The sequence below is a fragment of the Falco cherrug genome, chromosome 12, assembly GCF_023634085.1.
Source record: "Falco cherrug isolate bFalChe1 chromosome 12, bFalChe1.pri, whole genome shotgun sequence".
Lineage (NCBI taxonomy): Eukaryota > Metazoa > Chordata > Aves > Falconiformes > Falconidae > Falco > Falco cherrug.
Genome location: NC_073708.1, coordinates 27,935,887 through 27,943,832, shown reverse-complemented (window position 1 = coordinate 27,943,832; position 7,946 = coordinate 27,935,887).

Sequence of the window (7,946 nt, the reverse complement as noted above, 5' to 3'; positions counted from 1 at the left end):
CGAGAAATGGGAGTGGGGTTCCTTTTGTGAGGCCTGTTCCCGTGCTGGCATTTGAAAATATAGGCTAAAAGTCTTCCTGTCACCTGTGATGCCATTCATAGCTCTTACATCAAAATCTTAAATTTGGATACAAAGATTTTTGTTGTAGAAGCCCCATCTTGTGGACAACCAATCAATGACTCCTTCAACACAACTGAGATTTGAAATGCGTAGAAAATCTGACGATATTTTTGTAGTCTCTGCAATAAACTGGGGAGTCTTCATATTGCTGTGCAACATGGAAACTTCACGTGTAGCAGTCAGTGTATGCTTTTTGAAGACTATTCCCACAGGTAAGAAACAGTGAATTACCGAGAGGTGATAAACAGGGATGGAAACAAGGATGTTGTCCCCAGAACTCTGTTTTAAGTCTAAATGAGCTAAACCACTTACCAAGCTGAATCCTGCCTTGAATTCCCAGACGATTTCCTGTAATGTTTGTATAGTATAAATGAGTCTTTGGGTGGAAGAAACATATAAAGGCAGAAGGAAATTCTCTGAAAAAAATTAAGACAGAAAGAATAGCAAAGTATGCATGAAAACCGAATCTGGAAACTTTGGGAGTATCCTTAAGGAGATGCCTGGTTCCAGCACAAACTGATGGAAAAGGTCAAGCAGCTCCAGACTCAATGAGACAATGTACTCGGTAGGAAGGGTGGTAGGAAGGTAAAACGAGCCTGTGGTAAAAGCTATTTTCAGATTTCAGTATAAAACTTGGTAAAGTATTTCATATATTCTATTATACAGAATAATATATACATAGAATATCTTTTTGTCACTCTGAAGAAATTGGGTTACGGTATGACAGTTCTCTGTTTCTTCTATCGGAAGAAATTAGGAAACTATTTGATAGTTTTCCATTTAATAATAAAGGCTTTAATAAAGTCCCCAGAAAGGGTGGCGACATCTAGGGAGAGCTTGGCAGAAGTGCCACCGTGCTGGAACACCTGCAGCTCCTTTTGTTACTACTTAAGTTGGCATTTGACAGTTGCAATCCATGTAAAAAGAATAATGTCTTGAGCAACGTAACCTCTTGAGAAACAAATATAATGAATATGAGAATATTATCTTTATTTTATGGTTTGGGACTGATCCCAGTAGGCGTTTTGAGTGGTGACAGGAGAAAAGTGCTGCCGTTCATGAATTTGCAAGTTAGAACTGTGTGAATTTTAAGCAGGAGACAGGTGTGTATTTAAATCCAGTCTACTATTCAAAAGACATCCTACATCTCAGAATGAAACTGTAACCGCTTTTCTTCTGTGAAGGTAGTGTACCCAGGGAAAGTTTGGTGTTGGTGCGGCTTGCTTGGAAGGGATGAGAGGAGTAAAAAGAAATATGGCATGTGAATAGGATGCCATACCAGCCCCTTTGCTGGGAGGGGAACAGAGAGTGATACTTCTACAGGTGCATGTCTGGCTAAGCATGGTGATTAAAAAAGAGACAAAAGTTCATGATCTGGTCATCACAAAGCCAGGATTTCCTAGTCCTTATCAAAAGGAGTCTGGATGAAATTTTCACTTTAAAGACATACCAGGTACAATTGTTTTTTAATAATACTTACAATTACCTGTAAAAGTGATTGTACATCTGCCACTTTACGGTTTAGTTTAAAATAACTGTTTACTTCTTATTGATAAAGACTTACATTTTTCATCCTTCAGTATTCTGGGAATTTTATAAACACAACTCATTCATAACATAAATAGATCTAAAAAAGTCACTGTTCTTAAATTAACAGATAAAATTATAAATGCACATTACCAGCACATTATTAAAAACTTCACAGAAATGCCTGTGGATGCTTAGGAGTTCCTGGCTCACTCCTTTTGCTCCTCATAGCAATCCAACGCCTCCTTTGAAATAGAATTCTATGTTTTTGCTGACGGGCATCTTTGAGGAATTGTCCGAGCCAGATCAAAACCTTTGAGGAAAACACATATTCTCAACTTTTACCTCATTCCCCTCCTTAAAGAAGGGAATACTAAAACTGCAGCAATATGCAAGACTAAATTTTTTACCTGAGAGCAAGTTCTGCTGGAACCAGCATGTGCAATAAGAACAAAAATCTTTCTTAGTGTGAAATGAAGCCATGAAAGGAGCTTTTTGGCTCCTTTCTGTGGAAGGTGGCTCTTCCTCAAGAGACAGGGAACAGCAGATGGTAGCTCACCCTGCAAGGGAAGAGCACATGAAGTGGGAACTGCTATTTAGAATTCCCTGCGCTTAAATAATGAAGCATGAACGATTCAATCAGAGGAGTGCGGACAGGTATTAGTGCAGTGTGAAATCTGGAGAAGCTATAGCCTGGGAAAGGAAAATGAATATGTAAAGCTTGTAATAAAAGGGAATTGGAAAGCAAGAATTTATTCCAGGGGTGTCCAGGGAGTAATGATTGCTGAGAATCCCTGCTCCACCAAGTGAATTCATTGTAGTACAGAGAATGCACAACCCCTGGTATAAAGCAGGCTATTTCTTTATTCTGAGCAGGCAGCTTTGGAAAAAGCCGTTGTTGCTAAAAGCAGAAGTCTCTGGAGGAGTGTAAGACAAGGGCAAGCATGCAGTGATAGTTTTTATATTAGATTGTATTAGAAATTACAGTTGCCTTTATATGCCCATATGAGAAGGAAGGGAACTGATGACATCAAGGCACTGAGGAGTAATCCGTTGTACATTCCCCTGCTAATACGTATGATAAAATGTTCAGATGCAGTGTATCATAACCAGAGAGTTAATCGCTAAAAGTTGCAGAGTAATGCGAATCTCTTGTACTGATTGATTTTATCAAGAAAATGCTGCAGGACTGGAAACTCAAAGTGTGAGTGTAAATTTGCAGCAATCCACTGTCGGAAGAGTTGTCTAGGTGGATAAAATTGATTTGAAAGGGAATGAAGAGGTGTGACTTGTGAATTGCTAATTTTTAAAGATAAAAATTAGTACGCATGTAGGTCATGTTAAAAAAGAAAGTAATCTTCATCCTTATCTCTTTATTATACACATTTTTGTAAATGTTTTTGTTGGTTCCCTCTAGCCTTTCTACTGTTTTAAATCTTTGCATATTAGATTTTTATTGATAGAAAAATGTTAAGAAATGTAATAATACTGATAGAGCAAGTGATTTAGCATTAAAAAGATTTTCAATGGCCATTTGAAAACAAGGCTTGATGTGTTATGTTACTACAAAGTTAAATATATGGAGTTGAACTCTGAGCATTTGTGTTCATAATATAGGAAAGTGTTCTCTTAAAAGCATGTCTCCATAATGACATTCGAATTCCAACTTTACTATGTAATTTCAGCATAGTACTTTATGTTTGATTTTCAGCAGTGTCGGTTTTTGCAACTAGGTGACTTACACTTCAGGCGGATCCTCCTTTTTAATCAAAAGCAGGAAAGCTTTTGCTCTACCACTTCATAAACTCACCAGAGCCAACCCTTCATACCAAAGTTCATGTTTTATTGACCGGAGAGTGTTTTGTCTTGGCAGTTAACTTCTGCGAGGATGCGGTGCTGTAGAAACCATTCAAAAACAACATAGATGTTACTGTAGTACTTTACCAGAATAGTTATTTGAAGTGTGTAGTTTGTAACTTGTATTTTCATGTCTGTGTTACCAGCCTGTTCCACTACTCTGCACCTGTCCTGTCGCTGCCTTCTGCCCCTTCCCCTTCCAGCCCTGTCCCTCTCTCCGGAGCTGTGGTGGTGCCACGTTGCTGTCACCCTGCTGCCGCTGGCATTGGTCACACCAGAGGATGCACCACCCCAGAGACCGACCCTGGTCCCTGTGCGTAGACGGATCAGCGAGGTCAGGAGAAGGAAAGGCCCCTGCCATCTCCAAAGACAACCTGAAACTCTTCTGAGCCTTGTCCAAAAGTTCAGTAATTCTACAGTTCCTTACGGTGAGACGCTTTTTTCTGGTATTCATGCCGTGAACATTTTTAAGTGGCATCAGCCATTAATTACTATCGCAACTTTTAATTCTGTGTTTCTGTTTCACATTTTCCCCAGTTCCGTCAGAACCAAAAGTTAATGCCCGCTGGCTGATTCCCAGTGCATGCCTCCACAGAACAACTGCTGCTTGTAACTGGTGGGGAGATCAAGGCTTGAGCTGACAAAAGACATCTGTATCTTGGAAAACAAATTAATGTTTATGTTTTAATTTATAAGTTCCTGGCTCTTTTATGATTCCTGTTATTCAAGTAATGTCTCTTTGGATCCCTAGCGTAGATGGAGAGTCAAAATGGAAAAGGCCCATGAGAGAATTATCACAATACAACATCTGGTCTGCATTGGAAAAAGCTGAGAAAGATATTCAACATCTCTGAGACCGAGGGGCAGCTATGAGGCACTTTGAAAGTCAGTCTGTGAAAAATAGTGCAGGTTGTGGCCACCTGGGCCAACCTAGTGTTGTTTTGGGAAGAGCTACTCTGCTTCCTAGCATCGAAATTTTGCCCTCATTTCAGCACGGATACGTGAGAGCTGGGAGTGGTATGGAAGGTGTTTGCTTTTCATAATAATGATCTGAATCCCAGCACAGTGCTAATTATATTGTGGGGTTTTGCCAGTCTCAGAGTTTTATTTTGAGCATGTTAGCTGAAGAGTCAAAAGGTGCTTTTTTTGGCATAGCTTTATAGGAAAAAGGATGGAAAAGACTTTGTGTATTTTGGGGAGAATATTTCTCATCCTGCTTTAAACTATTCCAGAAGGTAAAAGGACATTAGCTAGACTGTGTATTGGCTCATGTACTGGTATGTCACTAACGGCAAGGAGTTTTGCTGTGCCTAATTGTTCCTGTCTTCTGCAGTCACAGACTGTGAGAAATGCAAAGAAATCACGGACTGACCCAGACAGTAAGGGTGCCACTGGATTCAGAGGGAGCAAACTCCTTCCACCACATGCAACTTTGGTCCTTTAAGTCATCGTAGCTCATGCAGAACAGAAACAATTTGACATGTATAACAAGAAACACTGCAAATATTTTGCCAAACAAAGACATATACTGCAGATGGAAGAACTGATGAAAATTGTTTATAGATGGGGAACTAAACATGGATTTTTCAAGAACAAGGTTGCTCTCTTCCTTGCCAAGACAAACAAATCTGATAGAACATCTTATTGCTTTAGGCTGCCTGAGGACCAACTGGAAAGTCTATGGACCTTTCTCCACAGAAAATTTGTGTGTTGTCAATACATAAGTGTATTGTCCACAGTTGCACTGTGGCAGCTGCAGAGGAAGTGAAAAGTTCTCGGGAATACATGAGGGAGAACTGGATTTTTGGCTCCTGAAACAGTATGGAGCGCTTTTGGAAACTGTGGGAGTTCCTGAGCTGGGTGTTACTGCTACAAAAGGTTATCTGTGAGTTAAACACAATGGTAATCCATCTGCTATCTTTAGATCTCAACTCTAACAACATGATGAAATTGAGAATTCCTGTTCTTTAGAATTGCAGTTTTCCAGGATGCCTGCATTCCTATGAAGGTACCTGGATTTGCATTGTTAGAAGTTTTCAGTGTTACCTTTAGACATCTGTGCACAGATGTTTTTACAGGGCAGCATACAGTCATCCCAAACAACTGGTTTTAATGGGCCAGTTATTTAGGAAAAGAATGTAACAAGAGCATAAATACAATCCCTGATACTGACATAAAACATGCATTAGCAGAGTAATACAGTTTGTATTTCCCTGATATATAGCAGGCCCTGGAAATATAAAACTAATCATGTCCTTAGAATTCTCTTATAGCTGTAAACATACATATTGGAAAAGAGGGTCAGCAGCATCCTGGGCTGCATTAGGAAGAGCATTGCCAGAAGGTCAAAGGAGGAAGTTTTCCTCCTTTGCTCAGCACTGGTGAGGCTTCAGTGACAGTACTGTGCCCAGTTCTGGGCTCTCCACAGCTAGAAGAACACGGACATACTGGAGCGAGTGTAGGAGATGGCCATGAAGATGATTAGGAGACTGGAGCATCTGTCGTAAAGACCTCTATCCAAAAAGGTTGTGGAGTTGGCATCCTTGAAGCTGCTCAAAACCAGACTGGGCAAGCTGCTGAGCACCCTGCTCTGGATGATTCTGCTTTGAGCTGGGGTTTGGACTGGGTGATGTCCAGAGGTGCTTCTGACCTCGGTCATGCTGTGAATACTTGGAGCAGTTTGCTTATGCCTTGTCAGCATTTTAGCTGGAACTTGTCTCTAGAAATCCTGAAGAAAGCAAAGGCTGTGACCCTGGAAATACACCCAGGTGCCTGAGGCCCAGGAAAGGCATAATGGGAGCTGCTAAGTGTTGTGAATGTCTCAGCAGAGTGACATTTGACTTAAAAATACAAACGCAGAGGTGACTTGAGTCTTACTATCAATGACACTGCATACTCACAATGATCTCTTGCTTCAGCTGGACTGCAGGTGGTTACAACCTCTCTCTAGCTGAACGCCTATTTTAATCTTGCTCCAGAAAATCTTACCATATCCTTTACTCTAGAAATGACTATTTGGTGCTTTATGGTGCAGAATTTGTTTGTTGGTTTGTTGCATGCTTTCTTTCCTTACTAGTGCTGATATTAACAAACTGCAATGTATTTTGTCATATTCCTTCAGTAACAGGCACATGCTGTGTCTCAAGGAGTTGAGTATATCATAATTTGAGCAAGGTGAAATCAAAATATATAATTACATTGCATATTCTAAGGCATTTATCTTGTAACTATTCCTACAGCACCTTCAGAATAGAACAAAGATAAAATTTAAATCTGGCTTTCATATTTTAATAGACAAGGTTTATATGGGAAGTCAAAGATAATGTATTTTTTTAGATCAGCTGAATAGTGATAGGAAGATTTACCTGTGCTGCTTCATCATGAAAATGCCAAGAACCTAACTTGTAGTGTTGAGAATTCCCAGATCCTCCTTCTTTTGAAAACTCTTTGTCTTTCATATTGCCTCTAAGAAAAAGGGAAATACTCTGCAAAACAAGAAATTGAGGAACGTTGCACGAGGAATTAGGAAATAAATAGATTATAAAGCATTTGATTTGATATTTTGCACTTCAGCAAATGAAACACTAAGTAAATAACCTGTTTCTTTACCATCAGTATACGGAGTCTCATTGGGTCTGGCAGACCAAGACATAAATGTATAAGTAACACCTGTGATAATTATTAGAAGACAGCAGATTTTTGCTATGGATGAACCCATCCCGAAACCACAAAAATCAAGTCTTCCGACATAAATAACATGTGAAGGTCAAATACGCTTACTCATGAGCTGCAATCTTCTGCTGCCACTTTTCCCTGACTTAACGCTTTTGCAGCCTGTCTCCTCTGACTGCTGTAGTCTCTGTGGGGTGGGGGTTTTTTGGTGGGGAGCACTTTACTTTAAATGGACACCTCTAGCAGCAGTTCCTACTTCTACTGTTTTCCTTTTATAAGTTTATAGCCTATTATATCCATCCAAGCCTGGCATAGCTCCAAGTCACCCATTTCTTAGTAATACAGGAAATTAATGTCTAATAAGCATAGAGGCTTATGCAACCTTCGCTTACTGGAAAAAGTATTAAATAACTTACTAATATTACCTTGCCTTTTGATAGCTAGGGAGTAGTGCGCTTTGTTTCTCTGTAGACCAAACAGGTTCTGCGTTTGGACCAGAGAGGGCTGCATTTATCCATCCCTTTCTGCAGACTTTCTGCCTGTCACCTCAATATTCTTTCCTTGTTGAACAACCCCCTGAAACTTTCACGCTGGGGGTTTATTGCCCTTCTCCCTGGGGTAGGAACCCCCTTTATCCCCCAGCCCAAGGGCTGGGCACCCCACAGTCTTACCGTGGGGTTGCCGGCTCCTCTCTCCCCCATTCCCTCCCTCCCAGGATTTTCCCTAGCCTGACCAGCTTTCTGCCGGTTCCATCCCATGTTCTGTTCGTA